General features: G+C 38.6%; 1 long non-coding RNA gene across 1 annotated transcript; it reads right to left on the bottom strand.

Annotated features, from left to right (window-relative positions):
• Nucleotides 1-3,611: 3,611 nt before the first annotated feature.
• Nucleotides 3,612-8,136, bottom strand: LOC132603364 (uncharacterized). The gene is made up of 2 exons (XR_009568184.1): nucleotides 7,792-8,136; nucleotides 3,612-7,488 (listed from the first exon to the last, which is right to left on the bottom strand). It is a non-coding gene; the product is annotated as an uncharacterized LOC132603364 (long non-coding RNA).
• Nucleotides 8,137-12,442: the final 4,306 nt, after the last annotated feature.

Genomic DNA, 12,442 nt, shown 5'->3' with positions numbered 1-12,442 from the left:
AAAGTTGACCTTTCCCTGAGGTCAGAATGAGTTGTTTGTCCTCTCAACGCTATACCTAGATGGTGCCTCTGTAGACCAGATGCTCCTCAAGAAAAGGGCACTTCTTATGTGCAAGAACCGGAGCATGAGGTGGCAACCTCTCATGGATGACACAAATTATCTCCTGACTCCTAGGTTTGTCCAAAACGTCTTCACTTTTCACGTGCCTGGGCAATACACAGTAGGGGCAAGCCACAGCTTTGAGTGCAATGGCCCACCATTCAGGCGATGTCGGCCAGATGAACTCTACCCGTTCTTCGGGCTCCCCTCTTGGGCTTGCTGGTGTGACAGAGGCAAACTCTCTTAATGGCTACGTCAGTTCTAATAGGTCATACTCCATCTCCTCTTCTTCCAGTTCCTCAACTATGGGAATGTACTCCGAAACTATCCCCTTTCCCTTGTCTAAAACATTCTCGTCTTGGTGTTGTGTTTCAACAGGTTCCTTGGGCGGACTTTCTGCCAAATCCATTAATTCATTGGCCTCTTCAATTTTGGCCTTGACTGAGCGGATCCGTTTCTCAAGATCTTGAATTTTGCGACAGAGCAAACCCTCGCCTTCCCTTCTGGCCTCGTGCTCTGATACGTCTTCGCATCCATCTTCAGATTATAAGAACGTTACTAAGCTTATTATGGGGATCGTTTTCGTTGTTTTTCTTTGGGATAGTGGTCAGTACTTGAGATCAATTAAGCATTTAAACGGAATATATGAAGCAAATAGGTCACGTAAAGCAATTTATACAAGCATAGGTGTACTAATCGCCTTCCTAAGCCTTTTTGAACCAAGGCATACTAATCATTTGAAACATGAATGTGTCATTTGAGTCAAACCGTTTCCCCATAATCATGAAATTTTATTAATAATAATATTCTGCCCCGAAGGGGTACAAAAAGGATAAAATGAATCAGCAGAAGTGTCCTCTGGTGGCTTATGATGAAGGTTGATCAGTCCTTGCCTTCTTTGCCGTTCAAAGGGTAGTTTGGATAGGAAGATGGGCCAATGTCAATGTGGCCTCCATCAGAAAACCCTTCTGTGTAAAAGTCAATAGAGCGACGTCATCCAAAGTCTTCTTCATCCAGTCATCAAGCTCAACCAAACAGTCATTAGTAAACTCTAACTCATGCCTTAAACTAGCTATGATGGCTTTGTCATGCTCAATCTTCTCTAAATACTTGGCATCTCTATCGTCAGCTCTCCTTTGAACCAGACGGGCTCGAATCTCGGCTTGTGAATCCTTATATTGTACACAACTATAGAGAATGGGTTTGGGAGGGAGAGTACCCTGCAAGTCGGCCCTTAACCAATCCTTATACTCCAGCACACACCCAGGACGAAACATATCGGGAGCTAAAGTATTGGGACCCCAAGTCATGCAACCGTTCCACCCGTGTAAGTAATCCAATCTTTCGGTGACCTATCTCTATCATAATCAATGAGGAAATCTCCCATGCCACCGACTTAGGGTATGATTTGGATCCTTCTAAACTATCTTATGACTCAAGCAGACACGTAAGGACGAATATCCTGAATCCCCATAAGTGATAAAAATGGACACTTCCTACCCTTGACCACAACTTTATCGGATACAAAGGCGTGGAACATCCATTGAACACTTTCTTCTTTCAACCTAGAAAAGGTGAAGGCCTAACTCTGCTTGGTTTGGTCCCCAAAGTTTGGACAAAAGTTATGGAGACCGTCCCTTTCGGATGGATTACTTAGGTGTTGGTTACCTCTAACCTTGATCATATGTTTCAGGATCCACCATTTTAGAAGTAGGTTACATCCTTGGAAGTAATTGTAGTGGTTTCTGGAAACTCTTAAAGCTTGGTACAGATCAGCTAGGATAATTGGTGTTAGGTCGAAGTATTTGGTTTCTTCTTGTTGGGTTATGCCGTAGAAGATGGCATGGGTAACTGAAATGACTCGGGTGTCTATGGCTTGTGACCAATATTTAGGAAAGATCATAGTTCCCAAAAAGCTAATGGCAAAGGGTGGCTAACCATTCGGCATAGGTTTTGAACTCCCCCGGATGTTTAACAAATCCACTTGGTTTCCCGAACCTTTTGTACAACTCTCTAAAGGGTACGTTGTGACCGTGGGACCAATTGGCGTAGGATCAGGAAAGCATTTTGCAAATTTGGGAGTAAGTGGGCTTTTCTGGGATTAAGGCATTTTGGTCGGGTTTCTTTCTCCTTTTTCGTGCCGAACCTACTCTAGTCAAAACATCTGTAAACTCCTCCAAGGTAGGGGCCATCTCTACAACACTGCGGAAGCGGAATACCGTTCTATCCCGGTCCCAAAATTTCGTAATTGTAACGGTTCTCATTTCGCAGGCGGGGTTAGCACTCGAAAAGCTACTTCGAACTCATTTGTGCTCTTTCGGACTTTATTTTAAAAGAGTCGCCACCTAATTTTTAGCAAATTAGGAAAGCCAATTTTGAATGGTTTATTCATACACCGTGAAAAATTCTTCTTAATCCAAAGTTCTAGGTAAGGGTTCTAGTGATCCCCTAGGGAAGGTGTTAGACACCCTAGTATTAAGGATCCGCACTATACGGTTGACCTTCGAATTTTAATGTATGAGTATTTACATGAATTTTTTATTTGGTGTTTATTCCCACAAATATTTTGTCATTTACATATCATGTTCTGGAAAAATTTGAATATATTCCCATTACATATAGGGTATTTAGGTTCGGATTTATAATATCCGAGTACAATTAGCTCCTTTTATATATAAGGATAGTAATGGTTTTGAAAAGATATATAAGAGTTTATTGATTTAACGTGTGGAATAAATGGGCTTTTACTCATGCTTGACTCATACATGGTTTGGGTTAATCTATTTAGCACGTTTTCAGAATGTCCTTATCTAAAAAAACTTTATATTTACAAATAGTTTATACGGATTTCAATTTATACATGTGAGGCGTTTGCTTTTATATAACAAAAGCTAATTTTTTTTTTCTCGAATTGAACTTAAGGCCTATGCTTGTAATAGAAAAAATTGTATTTTCACGTGGACTTGGCCCAATTTTATTTCTGAAAAATTGCTTAAGTGTCTAGATGTATTGATTTTTGCTAGAGCCTTAGCCCAAAATTTTATTTTTCTATGGGCTCAGCCCAAAATAGTACTTCCTCTCTTTTTTTTTCTGAAAATTTTGTTAAGTGAGACTTAAAAATGTGATTTTAATTGGGCCTTGGCCCCAAAATTCCTATCGTTCGACTAGGCTTAGTCCAAAGAGAAGACTTGGTTTTCTGGTGCTTGAATACACTACATATATATACAATTTGAAATCTGGGCTTAATCCAAAAAGAAATCTTTTTAGGAAACTGAGTTTGAAGGGAAAAAATCTTCTTTTGGTTTAAAAACGTTAATTTGTTTTTTCTTTGTTAGAAAAATGGTAACAATATTCCATAAGGATGTAATCTTTTTTATCCTTTTTACCGATTTACTCTCTTAGCCATTTTTTTTTTCAAAATCATTTATACTAAGCTCATGTTGGAAAATCGTGTGGGGGCCTAAAGTCGAACTAAACGGTGTAGGCACTGTTGTCCTAAGAAGACCAATTCATGACCATAATGATTCCAATAATATACATGAGTTTTACAATCTTTACAAATACAAGATACAATCAACTGCATATAATAAAAATGCATAAGTAAGGAGAAGGGGAGACTAGGGGCATACCAAGCCCCTAGTTGGCCATTTTCACCCATGGCTGGGCCGTCTCTGCATCCTTAACAATATTAGCTTCCATTTTATTTTCTTGAACTCCACAATCTTTGAAAGAATTTTTCTATTGGGCTAAAAAGCCCAATAGGGTGGCTGGACTCTGCCTAAGTGGCCATGCAGTGAAGGAGAGGAAAAGAAAAGGGACTCCATTAGTTTAAAATTTTCTAAACTTATCACATACATAGATACAAGCATACATATATCAAATTCATTAAAGGGTCACGCAATGAATATAGTTGCATCTGTACTACTGGGCTTTAATAGTTAGGGATTTAGGTAGTAGGAGAGGAAAGTCGTCGCCATCCTTAATCCTGATGCCGCACAAGATCCAAGAGGTTTCATGAGCCTCCGGCATGGCAGGGGACCAAGGGATGGTTTAACACCAAACCCCAAAAGCTACCTTAGTTTCCCAGCCAATATAGCCATAAGTAAAATAGAATTCCATATTCATACATGAGTTTGGTATAGGCAAAAACAGTTTTAGTGTATGCAGTCATAACATAATCAGGAGTAGACAAACAAACAAGCATGCGATAGACAGAAACAAGCGATAACATATGGAGGAAGTATAACTAGAAGCAAAATAAGAGCACACAGATATGGCCTTGGTAACAAAAAACTGCAGGTCTAATGCTTATGGGATGGCACAGGGAAATATTCATTATGGTAACAATAATAAAAAGGGACACATGTAGGATTCATACACAACCAGGCAAACATGCACCTAGGCATAACTCAAGTGAACATATGCAGGACAGGAGGCCATGCAGAAATGATAATTTTTACTTAGAGTGATCATGACATGGGCAGGGCCCAAACAGATAGGTCCAGATTTCTTTGGTTCAAGTATATCTATACAAAAAGTGTAGCACACAAATGAGCAACTATAGTTTCAACAGCCAAGGCACAGGTATAAACAAATTGCAAACAGGTCCAAGAGTGTGAGGAGGATGCAGGATTGCTTTTTAACATTGGCAGTCAAGTTGTCAAGTGGTGACAATCTGCCTTTTAAGATTTTTGGCTCTAAGTTCTATACTTCTTGTGAGTTCTTTCCTACCTGTGTCCAAGCTAAGCACACATGCACCCAGATTCTCTATTTTAAACATAACCAATTATTCTTTAGTGATAGTTTGTTTACAATCTAGGTCCCTTTAGATCTAATGACAGTACTTATATGGTCCCAAGGTTTTCATATGGTAAGCATGTATCCCAAAAGTTTTAAAAGTGCCATGGTGTTCTCTATATTGTGAGGGGGTGTTATGAACCCAAGCATTTCCTTGATTCTCACTTATCCCTCTCCTCAAAACATCTTTTAAAAAGACCTTTCTAAGCCATGTGACCTTCAGCTCACCTAAAGTCCTCTGAAACCATATTAGGTCCTATCACTTCAGCTATTCACAACTAGGTGTTTCCTCAAAAACAAATATAAATACTCACAAGCAGACAAGACTGTTTAGGTATAAATAAGGACCATTCATTGTTATCAGGGCCTAGTTAAGCTCACACTTGGACATGAGATGAATTAAAAGGGTCATTTTTAGCTTTTATAAAAACGAACCATCACAGACTGCTCTAAGCACTTCAACAACGCAAACATATCCCAAATGCTCATCCAACTGAATCACAAAGGTATACACCAACTGAATAGCCAAGCAATAATGACTAATCGTACAAATAAGGTTCTCAAGGATACAAACAACTAGGGACAGTTAAGTGGTAATATTGCATTCATGGGAGTAACCCACCAAAATTCAGGCCAAAGATTCAAACAGTTCAAGCATGGATATGTCATACAGGATCTCATGGAACATGTTCACTCTTAAACAACACAAAGCAAGAAAATTTGAACTCTAAGGCACAAATCTAGGTCCTGATAAAGTCATTTCCCATAGAATTTTGGTCAATGATGCAGTTTTAAATCCCTTTGATCATGACAAAGAATGTGATGGACCCCTATACTTTAATCTAACTTAGTTTTGATAGCATAAAATCTCAAAAGATCCTCCCAGGCATGGTTAAACTTCTCCATGCCAAACATAAAGCCTCTGTATTCCCACAGCCACGGGAATGAAGTTCAAGAGAAAAAAGGAACCACGAGTTCCTAAAAGAGAAGCAGGACAGGGTGAGGTCCTCACCTCCCCAACCTTTTCCTGAATCTTGCTTTCAGTAAAATGGGAGCAAAGGTTGCACTGGTCATTGCTTCTAGTTCATACCTAAGCTCATCTCTTACTCTCCTAAGGCACTTTCAAATCCTTACCTCATCCTCATACCTAGTGACAACTACTAAGACTTTGTAATTAGGATTAGTTTAACCCTGCCTTTAAATCACATCCCAGCTAAGCACTTAGTTGACGACATAATTTAACAGTTTCAATTAACTCCACCTACGATTTTAATTATAAAAGCTGTCTTGAACACTTTTTTGACATTACTTCTTTGGTGAACTTGATTTCTTAACATTATAAACTTAAGCTTAAAATAAACATCAATCCTGAGACTCAAGTAGTTCCATTTCACTGGTTAATTAATCATCTTAACTATCAGAGAGCATATCAGGATTCAATCACCATTTCAATGTCACTAGACCTCTTAGAAGACTCAAGCATGGATCATATATAGAAGGGGGAGGGTCTGATGACATAAACACCAAGACTAGGTTCTGTTCAAATTAACAACTATGTCACATAATTACCCTAGTGGTATCTAGGTGTCCTAATTCATCTTTAATGATTTTACAACTTCATGAGCCAATACTAGCCTCTAATGAACCATTTGGGAGCACGTTGTACCAAACAAATAGACCTTGGTCTCAATCTTCATTTTAGAATTTCTATATTAGGTTCAGGGGTATTGATTGATTTATATCTACCTTTAGTGTATAATAGACAACTATTCAAAGTTATTTTAGGACAATTCAACCATATTTAAACAGACTTAGGTAGACAGAGGCCTACTCAAATGTAATTAGACCTCATTCACTCTCATTCTAGTACCTTGACCGCATCTTAAGACTCATGTAAGTATGCTTAAATTCATTAAGTCTTGTATCATTAAGTCCCGTTTTATTCCAACTATGATTCTTTACTTATCCCAATCATGACTTACACCACTAAATATGACATAAACAAGTGTGTAGGGACTCAAGAAAAGAAAACAGATTGAAGACACTAGGATAGCACAATCCCATCAACAAACTAACAACCACCTTAAACTACTCAAAATGGGTCATCACAGTTCTTTAGCAGTTTCATACATTTAAACAGGATTAATACTAATCTACAAGGTTACCAAAGTTATTATTAGTAATCATATAACCATATTTCATCATGTTTAAAGGATGAGCAGCCAAGCAAGAACCTTAGCATCTAATAAAGCATACCTCAGTCTCTACATCTTTGCCAATGAAGCAACGCCAATAAAAATTATGTAGGGACACACATTTAGTTCATACTAACTAGCACTACTAACGCTAAGTAAATCATTAATGAGGACAAGAATGTGATCTCTATCTCAAGCTCCTGGTGAATTTTTTAGCATTACTAGGGCAGCAAATCACCACTAATCAAACCCAAAACAAACTAACAGCAAACAAAATATTATCATATAACAAAGCTATTGAAAACAACAAAAATAAGTAGCAAGATTAAAATATTACCTTTTAGGTGCAGCCGCGGACAAGAACGAATTTGAAATCTGTGTGCTCCCAAATCCCAAACTCAGCCACAAAAATGAACAAAGACACCAATTCTTAGAACTAAAAAAAAGAGACTCGAACTTTAAAAGCTATGTCTTAAATTTTTTTTACTAAGAAAGCCTAAATCTCGAGTTTTATACTCAAGTTCAGGCTTTTTTGGTTGTTTTTCCAACTTGTTTAAATGGTGAGGGACGGGGTTCTATTAACAGAACCCCAAAGTCTATTCCCAGACTTGAAATTTCAATGCGGTACCAAGTGGATTTTTAGATGCAAACACTCAATATACGTATTAACGACTGAGATTCAAAGTAAAATAACACATACATGGCCGGATCTGACTGATCTGGGTCGATCCAAGGCATTTCCTCATTAGCCAATGAAAATGCAGTTCGTACAACACCAAAAATCCAGAAAATCGCATGCTTGATTCGAGGAAATAAAAGAAAAGTAAAAGTATTGAAGATTAGTACCGTATTTAGAACAAAACAAAGGATTTCAGGTTGAAACTTTGAGGGTTTCACGCAAATGAACCCGCAAAAGCTTATTTTGGCTCTGTGCACTCTAAACTATGCCATTTTAGGAAGAGAGAGGGGAGAGAGAAAAAAAAAAAAAAACAGCTACTAGGGTTTTATGTGGGATAGGGGAAAGAGGATAGACGAGAGATAAGGGTTGTTTGGTGTGAATGAAATGAAAAGGGGATATTACCCCTTTAAGCTGATGCGAGACTGGGCCAGGTCTTGGTCCGTTTTGGACTGGACTCGGTCCAAGTCATAAAAAAAATAAGGCTGGCCCTTTTATGTATATAATGATACATATATATGTATATCTAATGTATACACACATATATAGAGTAAAGTGGGTAATTTAATAAGCGGGCAAAACTAAAATATTGATTATTGATAGTAATATTTCAATTATAATCAAATTAGGACATAATTAACCTATTAAATAATTTTTTTAGAAAGCGGCCAATTGCGTAAATGGGCTTAATTTTGCGAATATGACCTTAATTGATTTTAATCTGATTGATTATTTCAATTATGGCCATATTTGGCTTTATTAGCCAATTTTAAAATTAAATTCCACTAATGACCTTAATTAATTTGGGCCAATGAATTTGGTTATTTCAGCCAAGGTCATTAAGAGGCTAAATTTACAAAAAAAATGACCCAATTTCCTTAAACCCATGAATTGGTTAATTTAATTGTGTCCATAAAAAAAAACAATTCAAAATTAATTTGCAATACTGACCATCTAATTGATTAATTAGCCTAATTAAAACATCTATAGGCAATTACAAATAATTTTAACAAATTATACAATTATAAAAAATTAGAGATTAAAGGGTGAAATGGTTAATTATTTTAATCACTCAAACTCGTTGAATTGAAGGGAATAATGTATTTGCTAATTTTTATTTTTGACAATTTAAACAATTAAACAAATGATTATTTTTAAAAATGCATTTCTTTCATTAAACCTAGCAAGTATCTCCTAAATGTCATAAAAAGTACCAATTAATTTCTAAATAATTTGTGATGTCATAAAAAACCTCTTTATCAATTTAGAGGCGTAAAATATTGACTTGAACAATTTATATAAAAATTATTTAAACCTTTTAAGGTGCATAGATCATTTTATTTATTATCCAAGGACTCTGAGTGATTAAAATAAATTATGGGAGGTCAAAAATTAGGTGTCAACAGCTGCCCCTTCGGTGTTCGGGGATGGCGGGATCATTTCAGAGCAACTAAATTTGACTAACCCAAATTTTTTATTTACCCAACTCATTCTACCCTTCATCTTCATGCAATTTTCACATACGTGGCCGGACCCTGGATTTTGGGTTTCCTACATATCTCGGGCCGTACGAGAATTCAGGCCACTTGTAGTTCAACTCAACTAAGGACTTTTAAGTGATTCGGCAAGAGAGTCTTGAAATCCCCGGTGAATTGATCGGGATTTCTCTAGACAGTTGTTAGTGTGTGACTGACTCTCTGATCTTGAGCCCACCTACAAATCCCTGGTCTCTGAGAATCAGGTCACATGTAGTTCAACTTGAGGAAGAAGAGTATGTCCCTTATGCGGGAATGCCTTCATATTTCCCGGTGTGTGTCCAACCGGTCGCAGATTTTAGTAAATAAAATAAAACAAGACAAATTGTGGCTGAGCCTGAGATTGGATGGCCTGGCCGAAGAGCTTAACTCTCATGGGCACCCTATCTTGATCGGCTGCGTAAGAAAAAGTTCCACGTTAGCTCCGTAATTTGTCTAGATTTGGTTTGGCAAGTTGTCTCCTTTCTGGCAGTTGTGTGCCTATCTCTTGGAGTTGACAGCATCGCATATATTCTTCGTGATGTTTGGATGAATGACCCTCTTGGCTGCTTGTATGAATGGCCCTTTTGGCTATTTGAATGAATGGCCCTTTTGGCTTGTTTGATATGAATGGCCCTTTTGGCTGTTAGAATGAATGGCCCTCTCGACTCTTCGTATGAATGGCCCTTTTGGTAGTTTTGTATGAATTGCCTCTCGGTAGTTTGTATGAATGGCCCTCTCGGTAGTTTGGTACGGATGGCCCTCTTGGCAATTTTGTATGAATGGCCCTCTCCGCAATTTGTATGAATGGCTCTCTTGACAGTTTGATATCAATAGACCTCCCAGCAATTTTGTATGAATGGCCCTCTCGATAGTTTGTATGAATTGCCCTCTTGTTAGTTTGATATGAATGGCCCTCTCGGCAATGTGTATGAATGGCCCTCTCGGCAGTTATATGAATGGTCCTCTCGGCAGTTTGTATGAATAGCCCTCTCGGCATGCAATTGACAGGTATGGACCTTGTGTCTTGATAATCTTTCTTTCATCCATTGTATTTGGTTGTTGACCCTTGTGGTCGGATATGCCCTCTCATCCTTTTCATGACCCTTTTGGTCGCATGTATCTTTATGCTCATTCATTGTGACCCTCTTGGTCTAACATACCTTTGCCATTCGCTGTTTGTGTGACCCTTTTTGTTAGATTTGTCTTCACACTCATTCATTCTTTGCATGGCCCTTTGGTCCTTCTCTGCCTAGCTGAGTTTACTTTTAGCCTTTACTGTGAGTAAATCGGATGATGACGCGTCTGTCGTCCTGTTAAAAAACCTGCATTCGCAGAAAAATTTTGAGTTTCCTAAGAGGCCAATTAGCATTATTCTCCTCCCGTCCGATGTCTTTTCTTAATGCTCTTTTGAACCCTCTTGGGCTCGGTATTTCGAGAGATAGTTTTAGGACGTACTTATGCTAATTTTTAAAATTTAAAGCAAAGTTTGAAAAATGCGCGTTGTTTTCCTTTGTAGGAATGTTTTATTTAGTTTTGTGTCACGATGTGTGTTTTCTTCCAACGAGATATTCTTATCTTCCAGGAGATGCTGTTGCTGAGTCTTGAACTGGTAGAATTTTTTAGGTCTTTCTCAAAAATTCCGCCCCTGTTTCAGGTCTTGCTCTGATTGGCTCAGGTATTGTCTTGTTAGGCAGGAATTTTTGACGTTCCCTAAAAAATTCTACCCCTATGTATGGCTTTGCCCTGCCCTCTTTTTTGTTGATTTTTGGTAGGAATTTTTGAGGTTTCCTAAAAAATTCTACCCCAGTGTAGGATTGATGCTGGCTGATTCTCGTGTCGACCCTTATAGCTTGATCTTGTTGATTTCTCCTCTTTATTGTCTCCGAGACTTTCTAAGGGTTTCTTGGATTTTTCTTTTATGACGACCGAGCTCGAAAGCGCCTACGTATCGTATCGCAGCAGGAATTCAGGTCGAACATAGTTCAAAATAAAGTAATTGAGTTTTGGTTTTTACTAATAATGCGACCGGGTCTGATATGGACTGCCTACATATCATACAGTGGGGAGGTCAGGTCATTGCGTGGTTCATTACATGGATAATTGTCTTTCCCTATTCTATTACAAGCAAAAGCTATGATTACAAGGAAATGATGATACAATTATAAGCAAAATACAATCCTAAACATAGTATCTCTTGAGTGCATCTGCATTGATAGTTTTGGGCCACTCTTGTCCGTCCATCTCGACTAGGACTACGGCTCTTCCTGGGAGTACTTTCCTGACCATCTATGGCCCTTGCTAGTTTGGCGCAAATTTTCCTTTGTATTCTTCTTGGTGGGGGAAGAATCGCTTGAGCACAAGTTGCTCAATTTGGAAGGGTCGGGCTCTGACCCCTTGTTGAAAGCACGAGACATCCTTTGTCTATACAGCTGTCCGTGGCACACCGCCACTATTCTCTTTTCATCTATCCTAGCCAGCTGCTCCTAGCGTTTTCTGACCCATTCTGCATCATTTAGCTCTGCCTCTTGGATGATCCTGAGTGAAGGTATTTCCACTTCTGAGGTTATGACCGCTTCTGTACCGTAGAAAAGGAGGTATGGGGTTGCCCCAGTGGAAGTTCGGGTTGTCTTTCTGTACCCCAACAAAGCATAAGGCAACTGCTTGTGGCAATTCTTGTAGTTGTCGATCATTTTTCTCAATATTCTTTTGATGTTCTTATTGGTAGCCTCTATAGCTCTATTCATCTGTGGCCGGTAGGCGGTAGAGTTTCTATGGGTGATCTTGAATTGTTCACAGATGTCCTTCATCAAATGGTTGTTCATATTGGCACCATTGTCTGTGATGACGAATTCCGGTACACTAAGACGACATATTAGATTTTTTTTAACGAAGTCTGCCACGACTTTCTTGGTCACTGACTTGTGTGAAGTTACGTCTACTAATTTGGTGAAGTAACCGATGGCGACCAAGATGAAATGATGTCCATAAGAGGCTGGTGGCATGACGGGTCCTCCGATGTACGTTCCCCATGCCACGAATGGCCAAGGCGAGCTCATCTCATGTAATTCTATGGGGGGAACCTTGATCAGATCTCCATGTATCTGACGCTGAATGCACGAATTTACAGAATTCGTCCATGGTCATCCAATAATATCCTG

This window comes from Lycium barbarum, chromosome 7 (genome assembly GCF_019175385.1).
Source record: "Lycium barbarum isolate Lr01 chromosome 7, ASM1917538v2, whole genome shotgun sequence".
Classification (NCBI taxonomy): Eukaryota; Viridiplantae; Streptophyta; class Magnoliopsida; order Solanales; family Solanaceae; genus Lycium; species Lycium barbarum.
Note: the sequence above shows the minus strand (reverse complement) of the source record. Positions and strands in the feature narration are given on the sequence as shown.